This window comes from Choloepus didactylus, chromosome 15, assembly GCF_015220235.1.
Source record: "Choloepus didactylus isolate mChoDid1 chromosome 15, mChoDid1.pri, whole genome shotgun sequence".
In the NCBI taxonomy this organism is placed as follows: domain Eukaryota; kingdom Metazoa; phylum Chordata; class Mammalia; order Pilosa; family Megalonychidae; genus Choloepus; species Choloepus didactylus.
The window spans coordinates 32174243-32191226 of NC_051321.1; the positions used below are offsets into that span (position 1 = coordinate 32174243).

General features: G+C 37.0%; 1 protein-coding gene across 8 annotated transcripts in view; it reads right to left on the reverse strand.

Annotated features, from left to right (window-relative positions):
* The window catches only part of BTRC (beta-transducin repeat containing E3 ubiquitin protein ligase), a 227594-nt gene that overhangs the window by 176466 nt on the left and 34144 nt on the right, over positions 1 to 16984 (reverse strand). Inside the window, exons 1-2 of one of the 8 annotated variants that reach the window (XM_037804154.1) lie at positions 4946 to 5112; positions 3867 to 3954 (exon numbers count right to left, since the gene is read on the reverse strand). The exons of 6 other annotated variants lie outside the window; for them this stretch is intronic. The gene's annotated coding sequence lies outside the window, so the exon portion shown is untranslated. Of the gene's footprint in view, positions 1 to 3866; positions 3955 to 4945; positions 5113 to 16984 lie in introns of those variants that run through there. One more of the 8 variants, XM_037804163.1, reaches the window with a different exon arrangement.

Here is a 16984-nt window from a genome sequence, read left to right on the forward strand (position 1 = left end):
GTGTGAGCAGCCAGATGCTGAACAAAGAGCATGGCTTTCATCAGGTTTATTCCTAACATGTCTCCCCTCCACTGGGATGAAATATTTTGTTATGATGGGTAAGGTGAAGTTGGGAAAGAAATAATGACATTTGAAGTAACAATTAAGAAGCTTTGATTACAGAGAAAGTTTGAAAGATATAGCTAAAATAAATTTCTTCACACCTACAGGATGCTTATCATTTTCATCAAATCCTTCTGTTCACATACAATCATAATGCTGCACTTGATGTTCTAAAAATTGCCATGATATTAGACTTTTATGCTGTAGTTCAATACTTATGGCTAAAATGATACAGAAAGAGATATGGAAGAGTGAAAATTAAGCACTGGATGAGAAACGGAGAAAAGAAAGAGGAGGGAAAGAGGGGAAAAGGAAAATAACACTCTACCATTTTTTAAAAAACCATTATCCATAACAGAATTTTGTTACCTTCAATTTCTTTCTAAATTTGCTACCCCAAAAAATCTTTATTCACGAGCTTTTCATATAGTATTACATTTGTCTTTCTTTCATACCATCATCATGAGCTAAGACAATAAAATTGAGCTGAAATAATAATTAGAAAGGACAGAGATCTGTCTATACACAGTGGTACTAGCAACTTGTGGTACAAGAAGGATTTAACTTTTGTCTAAAACCAATTCTCCCTGCCTTTTCTTACATTATTTACTTTCAGTGGAGTAAAGCTGAAATACATCCTTTCTAGACCAGCTTTAATCATTTTCACAACTATGGTTGCTATGACAACAGGATGCAGCTTATCTGGTGCTGTTTTCATTTTCCCTATTTGAGTTGCCATAACAACACAATCACTCTGCCTTTCCCCGGTATGGAACAACAATTTTCGGACTGTATCTTAATGACCACTGGATTTCCCCAGGAAGAAAGCAAATAACAGAATCCTATATTAGAGCTTTATTTAAATAATGATATAATACAGAATTTTTAAAATTTTTGGTGGACTCTAACATGAGCTTTCATGATACAAATGATAACAAAAATAGATACCATTTACTGAAATCTGAAGACTGTCTTCTATTAGTGACCGATTTTGCACAAACTCCCCCAAACAAAAACAACAGTATCATCACAAGCATGAGCTGTGGGAAAGTTGTCCATCAATATCTATCCCAAGTATAACAATAAGAATGAATACAGTTCTCTACCACATACTTTGCTGTGATAATCCAACATCATTTGTTAGGATTAACATGGTTAGAATAGTGGGCTTTATACTTGCTAAATTCCATTTAAAAATTTTTACCTTACATTCAAGTTTTTCCACAGTAGTAGAATTCTGTAGGAATTAACAATATTCAAATACTTTTGTAGTATAATTGAATATTTACAAAGGCTCACATTCAGGAAATTATCCAAAAAAAAAAACAAACAAACCACATTTTTGTTCTAAGTAAATTTTCAGCATAAAGTTATAAAAATATTTTGGCCACTGGATCACCATATTTATTACTAGGACTGTCATGCTGGGGCATGTGAACATAGAAAGCATGTTTTTTAAAGAAGCCTCAACTGCTACAACCCTTTTCTGTACCAGTATTTGCAATAACAGGACTTTATTTGTATATGCAAAATGTTATCTTTATTTAATAGCTTAAATCACTAACTTCAGATCCCTTAGACTGTTGATCAGCTGACAGATACGTTAAAAACTTCTCTCATAGTTAAATACCCATAAATGGCATACATGTTTATTGCTTATCAAAAAAAAAAAAAATGGAAATACTACTATTTGAGGAAAAAGATGCAAATGTTACTAAATTTCCCATTAGTTCCCTACAGGCATGTAAAAGATTATTTATAATATTGCAGTATTTCTACAAGATAGAACTAATTTTCATGTATTAATGTAATAAGACATTTTAATTTTAATCACAGCTGAGATAATTTAATAAATTCTGTAGTGTGCAATGAACTGAAAAGTATGATTAATTTAACCAAACCTGAGGATCAAAAGAGAATTTTCAAGTCTTTTCATAGTGCCACCATTTTTTAAAAATTCATTTTCTATAAAAACAAAAAAACTACCATTCTTCCAAATTCTGAAAAATAAATTTAACAATTTGTGTTTTGGCAACTTTTTTTTTAAGAACTGCGGAGGAAAGGGTCTGAGAATATTAGAAGCAAAAATAATTAATTATTCAATCAAGGTCTTTTCTGTAGAATCCTTTCCACACTGGGAAAATGAGCAATTCCAAGCCAATGTCAATAAAGCAGCTGGAGCAAAATGGTGGCTACTCCCCCTTAAAGGAGGACGAACAGCTGTACAGAGGGTATCTGAAAGAAAATGGGAAAGACTAGGAAGAAACAGACTCCGGTCGTAGTCAGTCTGGTTAGTCTGTTCCCCTCACATAAAAATTAAACCAACAAACTGGGCTAAAACAGCATACAAAAGCCCATCTCTCTCCAGCTCTGCTTTCTTCTTTTCTTGGTTTGATGTACTAGTAGGGATTCCCAGGAAATTCCCCCTTTGTGAGGCCGAAACTCACCAAGCAAACGCTACCTTACAAGGATGCTTTTTCCTTTGGTTACCATAATGACTTCTAAATAGCTGAAAATGGGTAGGCCCTAGGCTGTAAATGAGGTGATGCACTTTGATAATAGTGCAATAATGTGAACTTAGGTGCTAATGGTGGTGGAATCATACAAGTCTTGAGACTGTTTATTTTGTGATATCCCTTGGCAGAGCTGGTGAATTATTTGTGCGTGTGTGGCCCAGCATTCTTAGTAACTGCTATGACTTATCCAGAACACCCCTTAGAGAGTCTCTGGCCTTTTAGGATCTGTGCTATTGCTGTCACACCTGCTGGAACTCACTGGTGGAGCTTCTACTCCTGCCCTGATTTGACATATCTAGCCACATACTCCATAGGGACCCGCAGGCTACAGAGACAGGCCACTACCACTCTCCTCAAGAATGTGCCATACCATCAAGAGTAGTAAGATTTTTAACCCTTACTCTCTGGGCTAGGGCCTTCCTTACTTCTCCCCTCTGTTCCTAGGGTGAGAGGTAGCTGCATCTGTTTTACTCATTAGTGAATCTGTGATCTTGTGTATTTGGGTTAGAGAATGGGAGACAAGGACCTGCTTTTAATTTTATCATCAATACTAGATAATTGAGTCTTTAACCAGACAAAAGTCCTTATCTAAGGAAAAATATTCCTCAAGTGAGGCCAGCTGCATACTCCAAAAAAGGTACTTTTTCAATGATTTGAGGGGTAAGAATTCCGTATATACATAAGAGATCCATATGTCTTCCCACCCTCCAAGATACAAAATAGTGTTGTATAAAGATTCATATACTGACCACTGACAATGGGATCTGAAACTATACAATTTCCAAAATTTTATATTTGAAAATAATTTTACTTGCTACATGAACCATTCTGAATAAGTTTTCCAATAGATAGAGTACATTATCATAAATCACCAAAGAGCTCTCTTAATAAAACAAAAAAGTTAATGTATATTCAATCATAGATCTCCACCTCTAGCTGTACAAAAATGATAAATTCTTCCAAATAGAATTGATAGAAATATTTCCTTTTTTCCAGCTGTTGGGGATTGAATCACGTCCCCCAAAAAAGACATGCTCAAGTTTTAATCCATGTTCCTATGGATGTGAACCCATTTGGAAATAGGACCTATGAAGACGATATTATTAAAGTATGGTCAAACTTAATGAGGGTAGGCCTTAATCCAATATGGCTGAAATCCTTAAAGGAAAGGAAAATGGACACAGAAGTAGAAGCCAGAAATCAACCGAAACCAGAGGAGCCCCAGAAAAAAAAAGAGAAGATGATCACCCTGTGACTGAGGATTGCTGAAACACTACTGACTCCACGAGAAAGCAAGCCAAGCCAATATCTTGATGTTGACTTCTAGCTTCCAATACTGTAAGACAATAAATTCCTGTTATTTAAGCCAACCAGTGTGTGGTATTTGTCATAGCAGCCCTAGAAAACTAAGACATAGATTAAACAATGTCCACATTCCATAGGTTATAATTTAGTTAATAAAGCCTTGGAACAAACGAAGCCCTGGGTATGGATTCCTGGTCATACACTTAGTTTTACAGGGGCAGGATATCCAGCATAAAAAGTTTGGATTATTCTGATTAAGCTTGTTCTAAGAATTAAATAGTTTTCTCATTTAGGTGGCTTTCAATGATATATGGAATTTGAAGAGGATCTGAGAAAAAGCAAACAAATCAATTCTTCCACAATGCATCTTTATGCTAAACCAGTTGGGTTCCTAAGTGGGGTATGCATTCTCCAGGAAGTAGGAAAGATGATCCTTTGAGGTTCAGGGAAAAAATATTAGAACTTTTAATCAAATTAATTTTTTTTAGTTAGTCTTTTCTAATTTTTAATATACAGATTGACAAGGGTTCCCTCATAGAGTCTGTTAGATGGTCACAGGTCACTTATGAACCGAGTGTTCTGATGGAAGACTGGGAGTTCCACAACACAAAGAAGGTTGAATGTGGTACCCCACCTCATTTATTCTCTTTCAACATATCACAAGGTACTATAGTTTGTCCAGTTAAGTGGATTTAATATTATTATCTAGTTTTAAATAAACTGTCATAAAATGCTTAAGTGGCCTAAAAAGATTCTTGTCAGAGAAACTATAAAGATAATAATATAAACAGAAGCAAGTAGCCAAAAAAATAGGCAGAACTGACCCTTCTCTAATTCCTTGTACAAGCTCTTTATTAGTCACTTTACAAGGTAAAAACAATATTCAACCAATCATACATGAAAAAAGTGATTCAAAGACATTATCAAGAAAACTATTTGAAGTATGGCTTTATACTTGCTATGTATATACATTATATATACATACTACATATACATATACACATTTCGTAAGTGTACTGTACCTTGATATATTGCTAATGATAGTAGTGTACACAGCATGCGAAGATTCTCAAAACCATCAGCCATCAGGGAAATGCAAATCAAAACCAAAATGAAATACCTTCTCACACCCACTAGAATAGGTGCTACTAAAAAAAAAATATATATATATAGCAACTGTTGGAGAGGATGTGGAGAAAGAAGAATACTCATTCACTGTAGGTGGGAATATAAAATGGTGCAGCCACTGTGGAAAACAGTTTGTGATTTCTCAGAAAGTTAAGCATAAAATTACCATATGACCCAGCAATCCAACTTCTCGGTATATACCTAAAAGAACTGAAAACAGGAACTCAAACAAATTTGCATTCCAATGTTCACAGTGCCATTATTCACAATTGCCAAAAGGTAGAAGCAAACCAAGTGTCCATCAACAGATGAATGGATAAACAAAATATGGTATATAAACATAATGGAACATTATGCAGCTATAAAAAGGAATGACACTCTGATATATTCTGATGCTACAACATGGATGAACTTTAAAGACATCATGTTCACTGAAATAAGCCAGATGCAAAAGTACAAACTACAAACACCATATGATCTAACCACATTCAGGGTTAAATTTCAGGGAAATTTGAAGTTGTATATATATTACTAAATAAAGAAAAAATTTTAAGAGGGGAAATTTTAGGTTGTATATTTATTACTGGAATAAAAAATTTAAAAACGCTTAGAACTATACACCCAAAGAGTGACCCCTAACGGAAACTAAGGACTATCATAAGTAGCATAATAGCAATAATACTGTTCATTGACCGTAAAACTTACCACACTAATGAAAAATGTTAATAATAGGGAAAATTGTGTGAACAGGTAAATGGTGATATGGGAACTTGATACTTTCTGCATGTTTTTTGCTATAAACCAACAACTGCTCTAATTTTTAAAAAATAAAAAAAAAACTGTACATGCCTACAATTTGTAAATTAACAAACAAAAATACTTGGCATGGGTACTCAAAATTTATTTCGATAAGTCACATCATCAAGTTTAGAAGCCACTGTTCTAGGTAGGAAATAGCTTGGAATTATTTTTAAAAGAAATTTAGCAAATTAAGGCACATATCAACATTGCCATTTTTGTAAAGAGTCTGTCTGGATCAGCTCCAACTTACACTGATGACAAAGAGGACCTCTTTGTGAAGCTTGAACTAGAAAGCTGAAACCACGGCTAAGAAATAAAGACAAATTTCCCTTTGGTATTTATTCTCACAATTGACTCAGGAACAAGTGATTAACCTAAGACACAAAAAAAACAAAGAATTTTATATGCAGACAGTGCTACGTTTTAGTACTATAAATTCCATTTGCTTGTAAATTCCAAACATGAGCAAACTTTACACATTCCAAAATAATAAATTTCACAAAAGTACTCAGGGAGAAACTAAGATGGCGGCTAGGTGAGACAGGGCAAAAAAACACCTCCTTGAAAAACACTAGATAAAAACCAGAAAGTGACCCAGAATACCGGTTACAGTGATGCGCCAGCTGGACGAGGTCTGCTAGTATCACAGGGGTCATATACTTGGTCAAACTGGGAGTCGGCATTCTGAAACGAGTGAGTAAGCTGGCTGGAAGACCCACAGCTGCACAGTGGTCTGGGGAAGCCAGGGTTTGGCATTTGGAGGTCAACTGACTCTTTTAAAAAAAAAGGGGGGGGGGACCCAGGAGCAGCTGCAGTTGCAATAGTGGGAACCATGCAGTAAAACACAGCAAGAGGGGGCTGGGCCAGCCTCTCGGTGTCTGGCCTGGAAGATAGCCCGCTGCAGATACCCTCGGGGCCGGGGGAACGGAGGGGAGAGCTGGAAGCAGAAAGAAACCCCGCGGCTAGCAGCTGGCTCCCAGGAGGGCTGGATAAACTTCTGCCTGGGGCCATTCCCACAGCCCAGAGCCCCGCCAGTTGTCCCGGAGCTGGGAAGGAGGAACTGTGCGAGGACGGAGGTGTTGAGATGCCCCATTCAGCCATCTTTGCATCACACTGAAAGCGCCCCTGCACAGCCCAGCGGCCCAGGGCTTACCTTTGGGACAGCACGCACTGGTGACGTAGCACAGCATTCCCTCGGCAGAGCTCCTGGAGGATTGCAGCTGGGCGGGGGGACACACTCAGAGAACCCAGGGACACTATGCCAAGTTCGGTGGTTTGTGGGACAGTGAGAGAGAGGGTCTTGGGCTGAAATGAAATGAAGGCTTAGACTCTTGTGGCGGCCTTGAATCTCTGGGAACCTGGGAGATTTGAATATTAAAGCTGTCCTTCCTCCCTTGCCACCCGTACACACACTCCACATTCAGGGTGGACGGCTCCAGCAACACACCCAAACTAAGTTCTCCAACTGAACCCACAAGAATCATTTCCCCACACACCAAAGGGACAAGGTGGAGAACTGACCTGAGGGATATAGGTGACTCACAGATGCCATCTGCTGGTTAGGTAGAGAAAGTGTACGCCACCAAACTGTGTTTCCTGAAAATTAGATGGTATTTTTTTTTTTTACAACTTGAAAGAACCCTATCAAGCAAAGCAAATGCCAAGAGGCCAAAAACAACAGAAAATCTTAATGCATATGATAAAACCAGACGATATGGAGAATCCAGCTCCAAACACACAAATCAAGAGATCAGAAGAGACACAGTACCTGGCACAATTAATCAAAGAACTACAATCAAGGAATGAAAACATGGCAAAGGATTTAAAGGACATCAAGAAGACCAAGGCCCAGGATATAAGCGACATAAAGAAGACCCTAGAACAGCATAAAGAAGACATTGCAAGAGTAAATAAAAAAAAATAGAAGATCTTATGGAAATAAAAGAAACTGTTGGCCAAATTAAAAAGACTCTGGATATTCACAATACAAGACTAGAGGAAGATGAACAATGTCTCAGTGTCCTAGAAGTACACAGAACAGAAAATGAAAGAACAAAAGAAAGAATGGAAAAAAAAAAATCGAAAAAATTGAAATGGATCTCAGGGATACAATAGATAAAATAAAACGTCCAAACTTAAGACTCATTGGTTTGTCCCAGAAGGGGAAGAGAAGGGTAAAGGTCTAGAAAGAGTATTCAAGAAATTGTTGGGGAAAACTTCCCAAACCTTCTACACAATATAAATACACAAAGCATAAATGCCCAGCGAACTCCAAATAGAATAAATCCAAATAAACCCACTCCAAGACATATTCTGATCAGACTCTCAAAGACTGAAGAGAAGGAGCAAATTCTGAAAGCAGCAAGAGAAAATCAATTCACCACATGCAAAGGAAACAACATAAGACTAAGTAGTGACTACTCAGCGGCCACCATGGAGGCGAGAAGGCAGTGGCATGACATATTTAAAATTCTGAGAGAGGAAAATTTCCAACCAAGAATACTTTATCCAGCAAAACTCTCCTTCAAAATTTGAGGGGAGAGCTTAAATTTTTCACAGACAAACAAAATGCTGAGAGACTTTGCCAATAAAAGACCTGCCCTACTTCAGATACTAAAGGGAGCCCTACCAACAGAGAAACAAAGAAAGGAGGAAGAGATACAGAGAATTTTAACAGACATATATAGTACCTTACATCCCAAATCACCAAGACACTCATTTTTCTCTAGTGATCACGGATGTTTCTCCAGAAGGGACCATAAGCTGGGACATAAAACAAGCCTCAAGAAATTAAAAAAAAAAAAAAATTGAATATACTCAAAGCACATTCTCCAAACACAATGGAATACAAATAGAAGTCAATAATTTTTGAACTGTAATTCCACTATTTACCTCCTACATGATATAAAATACACAAACTCTAATGACAAATCAGTGGTTTTGAACTCAATGTAAAATACGTAATTTTAGACAACTATATAAAGGTGGGGGAATGAAGGAGTATAGGAACATAGTTTATGTGTCCTATTGAAGTGAAGGTGGTATCAAAGAAAAACAAGATTGTTATGGATTTAAGAGGTTAATTTTAAGCCCCACAGTAAACACAAAGAAATTATCAGAGAATATAACCATAGAGATGAAAAGTAGAGTATGGGTTAAGAGAAATGGGGGAAGGGGCAATGGGGAGTTAAGAAATGAGTGCAGGGTTGCTGTTTGATGGTGAAGGGAAATTTCTAGTAATGGATGGTGGGAAAGAGCATTACAACATTCTAAATGTGATTAATCTCACTAATGGAAGGCTAGGAGGGGGTGTGGAATGGGAAGATTAGGCTGTATGTATGTTTCCATAACTGAAAAAAAAAAAGACAGCCTAAATAGATGACAACTGAATGCCAAGGATGAACTTGGATGGGATTGGAGGATGGAGGACAGGAGGCTCAAAGGGACACAGTTGAGACATAAGGAAAAGGAAATATAGAGTGTAAGCTTTGTATCATTGTTGAATCTCTTGTACTTCTTAACTGCGCTTAATGGGATTGCATAAAAGAATGTTCTTGTTCATGGGAAGTGTATACATGAATTATAGTGTATGTTTTAGGATGTGTGCAGCTAGCTCTCATATGTTCAGAAGACAGAGGAATAGATGATGGATGATAGATAGGGAGGGAAAGAAATAGCAATGTGACAGCATGTTAAAGTTGGTAGATTGAGCTATCGGGGGAGGGGGGTCAGGGTATGATGGAATTCTGTGTATGGGGTTAGTATTGTTTCTGCAACTGTTCCTATAACTTTGAATTTATTTCAAAATTAAAAAAAAAGTACTCATTTCTCCCACTTGAATATTTTTTTTTGAGAATTGTTTTTCTTATCAAAAAACATGTTTCAAGGGCTTCAAATTACACCATTTTCCAAGTTTAATACCACTCCTCAATGGCTGCAATATTTGAATCACAACAAGAGATACAGTTACCATATAGAGTAAATCGTAACCTCTTCACTCTATAAGTTGTTGTAAAAGATAAATCAGATTGTATGCCATATCAAGAAATCCTGATTAGATACAGACTAGTTTCAAGAAAAGCTCCTTAGGCAAAGTTCTTGTAAAAACTATAATTATCAAAAGTAAAATATGTAAAATATCGTGTCTAAATATGATAGAGAATCTTTTACAGTTACCCCTTTTCACACCAGCATCAAAATACACATTTGACAGAGTTTAGAGGCTATCCTGGAGGTTACTTTAATGCAAGCTTCAGCAAGATATGCCAATTGGCCACAGTGGGACAAGCCCAATCAATCAACAGCAGTCCTGAAAACCCTAAAGAATACTTGGTCCCTAAGTTTATTCTTCAGAAACTTAAATCCTCCAGAGTGTTCCTATTCCAGACAAGTCCCAAAACCCAGAGGCAACAGCCTTTTCAAGAACATCAACCAGATGCATCCCCCTTTCCCATAATGTCAACACTCCTTTTCAAAATGAACAAAGTTAGGGTGGCACTGCCTCGACATCCCTGAAGATCAAGAAAGTGATTAAACAAGAGGAAGGGGTAGCAACAGACAAGATAGGATTTAACAAAGGATTACAAATGCTGAATCTTTATATAAATGGTTTTTTTATTTATTTATTATTATTATTTTTTTTTTAGTTGCTAGGGCATTAGAATAGCCAGAAGGAAGTAACTGAAATGGTGGAACTGTAACCCATAACATTCTTTTTGAAATTTGCTCTATAGGTTCCAAATTGTACTTTGAAAGTTATCACCTTTCTGTATATATATATCACAATAAGAATTAACCTGAAATTGTGGAACCATAATCATAACCATTCTTTGAAATTTGCTCTCTACTTGTTAAATCGTACTTGAAAGTTATCACTTTTCTGTATATATGTTATATTTCACAATAAAAAATGAAAAAAAAATACACATTTGAATTTGCCCACAAGCCTTTAAAAGTATATAAAATTAATCTGTTCAAACTGATGTGAGCCCTTAAAAAATGTTTTGGAAGCTGCCTGGAACAGAAATAGAAGAAAGAAGAGGCTGTTAGATACAGTAATCCTTAATTTTTTTTTTTAAACAAAATTAAAGTTAAAGGTTGTATGAGGTAGCAGGATTTTGTTTTGGTTTGTTTTTACATTCTCAAATGTCCTATATTGTCTTAAAAAAATACTAAAGCTTCTTTATCAACAATTAACATATGGACATTAAAATATTGATAAACTATTTTTGATTTGCTCCCTATGATGACTCCATGAGGTAGGATGGGTAGTTTACAAGATAAAAAATTAGGGAAGATAAGTGACTTCACAAATACTTATTTGTTGTCTCCAACAGGACATACTAGAAGGCAAAATGACAAAACTTTACCCTCACAGAATTTATTTTCTAACAAATAATAGACAATTAGGGAGAGGGGGGTTTACTTCAAATAGGGGGGTTAGGGAAAGCCTCTCTAAGTGACATTTGAAATGAGATACAAAGGATATAAAGGAGTCAAACAAAAAGTCGGGGTTCAGAGAGAACAGCAAATGGAAAGGCCTTAAAGTGGGCAAGAGTTTGGCAAAAGACCAGAGATAACTAGACTGTAATTGGAGAGTGGGAGTATTGGCATGAGATTGTCAAAGACGTAGGCAGGAAAAGACCTGATCCACCTGGCAGGACAACAAAGTCTTACCATGCTTGGCTAAGTGCAAAGAAAAATACTGAAAAGTTTTAAATTTAGATTTTTGAAGATCCACTCCAGCTGTTGGGTGGAGATTGGAATTAATGGGAGAATAGTTAAGGATACTATTGTATTTTTCCATACAAGAAATTACAGTAGCCCATTAAATTAATGATAGTAGAAGCAGAGAAGTGAATTTGAGATACATTTTCGAAGTAGAGCAGATAGGATCTGATGATGGATTGGCTATTGGGGTAAGGAAAAGCGAGGTATCAAGGATGTTCCCAGGTTTGGGGCTTCCGTAACAGAGTAAAATGACGGTATAGAGTAATGATGGGATGGGAAGACCAACAAAAATCAAGATTTTTTTTTTAAATCAAGATTTCAATTTTAGACTCTATTTAGTCTGAAATAACTATGCAGCATTCAAGTGGACAGTCAGTTGAATACATAAATCTAGAAGTCAGAGAACGATGAGCTGGAGAATACTGGAACATTAGCTGTCATCAGCACACAGAAGGCATTTCAAAGCCTAGGGCACAGATGAAATCACCTAGGAGCAAAGTATAAACAGAAAAGAGTAGGGTCCAGGACCAACAACTAAAAAACTCCAACAAACAGAAGATTTGTCAAAGGGTCAAATGCTTAACTCATCTGACTCAAAGTGCTCTTTCATCACTATACCCCACTGCCTCTTAACATTAAAAAAAAAAAAATCTTCCAACTTAAAGATACCTCAAGGAACAAGGCCTCTGTGGGGGGAAATGGTTAGAAGATGAATAAGAGAGTTTTCACTGTATGTCCTTTTGTACATTTTGAGTCTTGTGACTATGCCACATGTTTTACATATTCAAAAATAAAATGTTTTTTAAATAACTCCATATCTTGGTTTCGATTAATAATTAACTTGGATACTAAGAAGTTTATTATTTTGTTTGCCTTTAGGTTGTTGTTTTGTTGTTTTTTTATTTGACAGCTGCCTGTAAAATCTTTATAAAGGTATAAAGAGTCACGCATAGCCAAGAAACCCTTGAAGAAAAATAACAAGGCATGTGAATTTAACTACCATGTATCAAGGAATTATTATAAAGCTAGACAAAAAAACACTATCTGGTACTGACACAGGGATAGATAAATAGAACAACGGAACAGAATAGCAAGTCCAGAAGCAGACCAATGCAGTTAATGGCATGATACATGACGGAGGTAGCACTGCAGATCAGTGGAGAATATGCATTCCTCAAAAAAATGATGCTAGGACCATTGGAAATCCAGATGAAAAAAAATGAAATGGGATCCCTTCCTCACACCAAACACAAAAATCAATTCTAGATAGACTAAAAAATGTAAAAGGCAAAACTATAAAGCTTTCAGTAGAGAATACAAGAGACTATTTTCATGACCTTGGAATAGAGAAGGCTTTCTTAAACAAGTCCACAAAGCACTAACATACACACACACACACACATGCCTCAATTTATCTAGCAATCGTATCCAAAGGAAAAAATACAAAGTTCAACCATAAACAAAAAAAAAAAAGAGGAGTGAAGTGGAAAGGGCACCAACTAGGGCTAGACTTGGGAAATACATGTAGTCCAGGCTGTCATCAAACTTTGACTTCAGACAAGTCACATAACTTCCCTGAGTCTCAGCTGCTCATTTTTTAAAGGAGGAGGCATGATATTTTTTATTAATGCCTTGTAAAAACCATTTTCCAGATGGCATGTGGGATACCTAAGATAAAATCCAAGCCAGGTCTTTTGCCCTAAGTGTGCTGCTGACCTAAAGAAATACTGTTTCTTGAATGAGTTAACTAGATGGATAGCATCTCCAGTGTTGACATCTTAAGAGGATGAAGAAAAAGAGAAGAAGATAAATGTTCCCAGGTCTCCAAGAACTGCAGAGTATAAATAACTGAATGAGCTGACAGCGTTTAAGGTTGACCTTGATAGAAAGAAGTGTATTCTAAATGCTCCTAGATGTAAAGTATACTAGTTGGGGGTAAACTGATCTTGCTTGGTCACACTATTCTCTTTAATAAAACTGATAAAAGTAGAAAAATCCTAGAAATATCAGGAGGATAGCATTTAGAGGATTTAAGTGTATCTATTCACATATCCCTGACAAGTAAAATTCCATCATCATAGACAGGGATAAAATGTGGTTGCTTGCCTGGGTGGCTAAGGGAATGAGAAAATTAAGAACAGGAAGTTTCAGTAGGATTTTTGATAACTACCAGCCAAGTCCTTTCTGTACCATTTTTTTTCCAGACACTATCAAACAACATACTCAACTTTTTATTAGCTTCTCAAAATGTTATTTTATGATGAAGCTTAGACCTTATCGTCATACCCGTATTAAAGGAGTCACAACTAGTTATGTTGAAATGAAAATTATCAACAAAGGCTTTTTAATTAAAATATATTATGTAACAATAAAAAAAATAAGGCTAAGTCAGTGCTCATAACCTATGGTCCATGGATAGATCTGTGAATCTCCCAAAATTGTGTACAAAAATGTGTGTATGTACACATCTGGAGAAAGGATCTTGTGGCATACGACAAAGTTTTAATGAGGCTCATGGTCAAAGAAAGGTTAAAAAGCTTGAAGTACATGATCCTTCCCGAAGCTTAAGCCTATGACCTGCTGTAAATATGGTGGCATTTTACATAAGAAGGCAAATAACTGCCCCACTTAGTAAGGAAGCAGTATTCTGCTTCTTTCTGATTCATCATATTTACTCTTAATCCAAATCTAACAAAAGTCTCACTTCAAAATAGAAAAAGTTTAAACTTCATGGCTTCAATAAGCAATTAAATACTCAGTTAAAGGTACCATCCAATCTCAAAATCTTCTGCGTCTTTCCCGCAGTTTATCTCACTACTTTTTAAGCTTCTCTAAATACTCAAATTTTAACTACAATATATTCTATTTCTCAATAAGAAAGAGAATCTGCTCTTAGGTCTTTTCCACCAAGCATCATTCTTTTTAGGTCCTGATTACATTTGCAAGTCAATTGAAAACAAGAGACTGCTCTTTCCTACTGCTTTATGTAATTAATTGGTTCGGGGATGCTAGTACAAATTCAATCCCTGAGCCTTTCAAAAAAGCTGTTAGCCAAATCCGAGTGTGGCCAAAATTTGGCGACTGATTCCCAACCCCAACTCATAAATACAAGCACTTAAATACAAAACTTACTAAGAGAACTGGAACCTACCACTAACTATGCATAAGAAATTACAGCTCTGCTGACTGGCAAGTAATTTGCAAAGGCAGATCACTTTAGCCACATAAAATAAATATCCACCTGCACGTACTAGCACTAATTAGGGCGTGAAATTAAACTTTTTATTCGATAGCAAATAACTGCTTCAAGGCTGTGATTTAGTCTGGAAACAAATATTAAGGTCACGCTAGTCTCTCTGATGTTTATAGTATTTCTAATGGGGGAAACAAGGAGGAAGGAGACTAGCCGAATTCTGTAGAGGTGAAAATATCTCTATGACACACAAAATGTGCCATTTGCTTTACTAATTGCATAGACTTAACAGATCCAAGTTGCTGAACTGTATGCAGACATCAGTTAAGTACTAAAAGGCCAAACTGACCACTATGGATACCCAATTCAGTGAGAACTAAGGGATCAGTGCTTCAAATCAAGGAAACAAAATTCAACAAATATAAATGCTATGACAAGTTTTAAAATAGCCTATAACCATTTTCATTACAATATAGTCAATTTTGGATTAGCCAGATTAATGAGATCCTATTCAGAAATTCAGCCAACTGTCACAATTTTTCCACCATTTATCAAAATCCACTAACATGAATTTCAAATTATTCCACCATACTATATCAACACTACTCTCACATATACCAGAATGAAATTTGCTAAAGAGAAAGCAAATGAGTATAAAAACAGCCCAGAAGGCGGGGCAAGATGGCAGCATAGAGAGGTGCGGAATTTAGTTAGCCCTCTAGAGCAACTAATAAACAGCCAGGAACAACTAGTAAATAGTCTGGAACAACTGCTGGGGGACAACCGTGACTGTCCACACATCATACACTAGTCTGGAATGGCTGAGATCACAGCATAAAAGCTATAAGTAAAACCTGCTGATCCACACCAGGAGCTCCCTTCCCCCAAAGCAGGCTGAGCTGCAAAACCTCGCTGTGGGAGAAAGCAGCAGTTCCGGTCGGGAGCAAGCGAACATAGCTCAACCTAGCTCCAAGGGGATTTTAATTAACAAATCTGGTCTGCTGAATACAAGCTACAAAAACAGACAAACCCCTAACAAGCAGCAAAGTACCTGAGGTCGCTCCCAGTGGAGAGGAAGTGGGGCTAACAGAAAAAGAAATACAGAAGCTTTTGGAGACAACTGTGCTTAGAATACTCATAAAAGCCTCTGCCCCAAGAAAAGGAGCACAGAAGACTGAACACTATCTGGCCGACAGGTGAAACTGGGGGGGAGGGGTGGCACTGGCTCTGAAAAGGGGTTTTCTTTCCCCTTTTTTCTCTCGCTCAACCTGAGTGGCTCAGTGGAAAAAGCCTCAGGCATTTTCAGCTCTCAGAGCTCTGACCCAGGCAGGGGTGGAGTTAACAGAGTAAGTGAGACAAAGCAGTAATTCAAATGCAGAAGACAACTCCCTAGGGGGTGTATCTTCCCTAAAAGAAGGAAAGTGGGGCCCAGCTCAAGTGCCAGCCCTCCCTTCAGAACTCAGATCCCAGGGCCTGGGGGAAAACAGTCAAAACAGAAATAACTTAAGTTGAGAATTAAAGGGGCCACACCTCTTTACACCACTGGGGAGCAACAGGCTGACAGATGCCACATGCTGGGCAAGTTAGGAAAAGCACAGTGGCTAGAGGCCTCACAGGAAAGTCTGTCAATCTTCTAAGACACACCCTCAGGGAAACCTGATACTGAATATTTCTCTCTTCTGAGACCTGAGACCATTCTGACCTGGGAAAATCTGAACTGGGGTAATCAAGATAACCAGATGCGTAGACAACAGAAAACTACAAATCACGTTAGGAACAATGAAGATAATGGCCCAAAGAACAAACTTACACTTCAACTGAGATAAAGGAATTGAAACAACTAATCATTAATCAAACATATCTCCTAAAACATTCCAAAAATCAAATGAACAAGTTGAGGGAAAATATGGCAAAAGAGATGAAGGATATAAAGAAAACACTGGGTGAATATAAGGAAGAACTCTAAAGTTTGAAAAAAACGGCAGAACCTATGAAAATGAAAGGCACAACACAAGAGATGAAAAATGGCCCAAATGCAGAGAATAAAAAAGTATTTGCAAAGCCCCCTTGAGGGAATGGGGAAAAAAGTGGAAATATTAAACTTCCACACCTGGGGAATTCCTGATGTTCTCGCAAGCACTGGCGACTACCAATTTAAAAGGTCAAGCCCTCAATCTTGGGGCTTGCCCTTATGAAACTTATTCTTGCA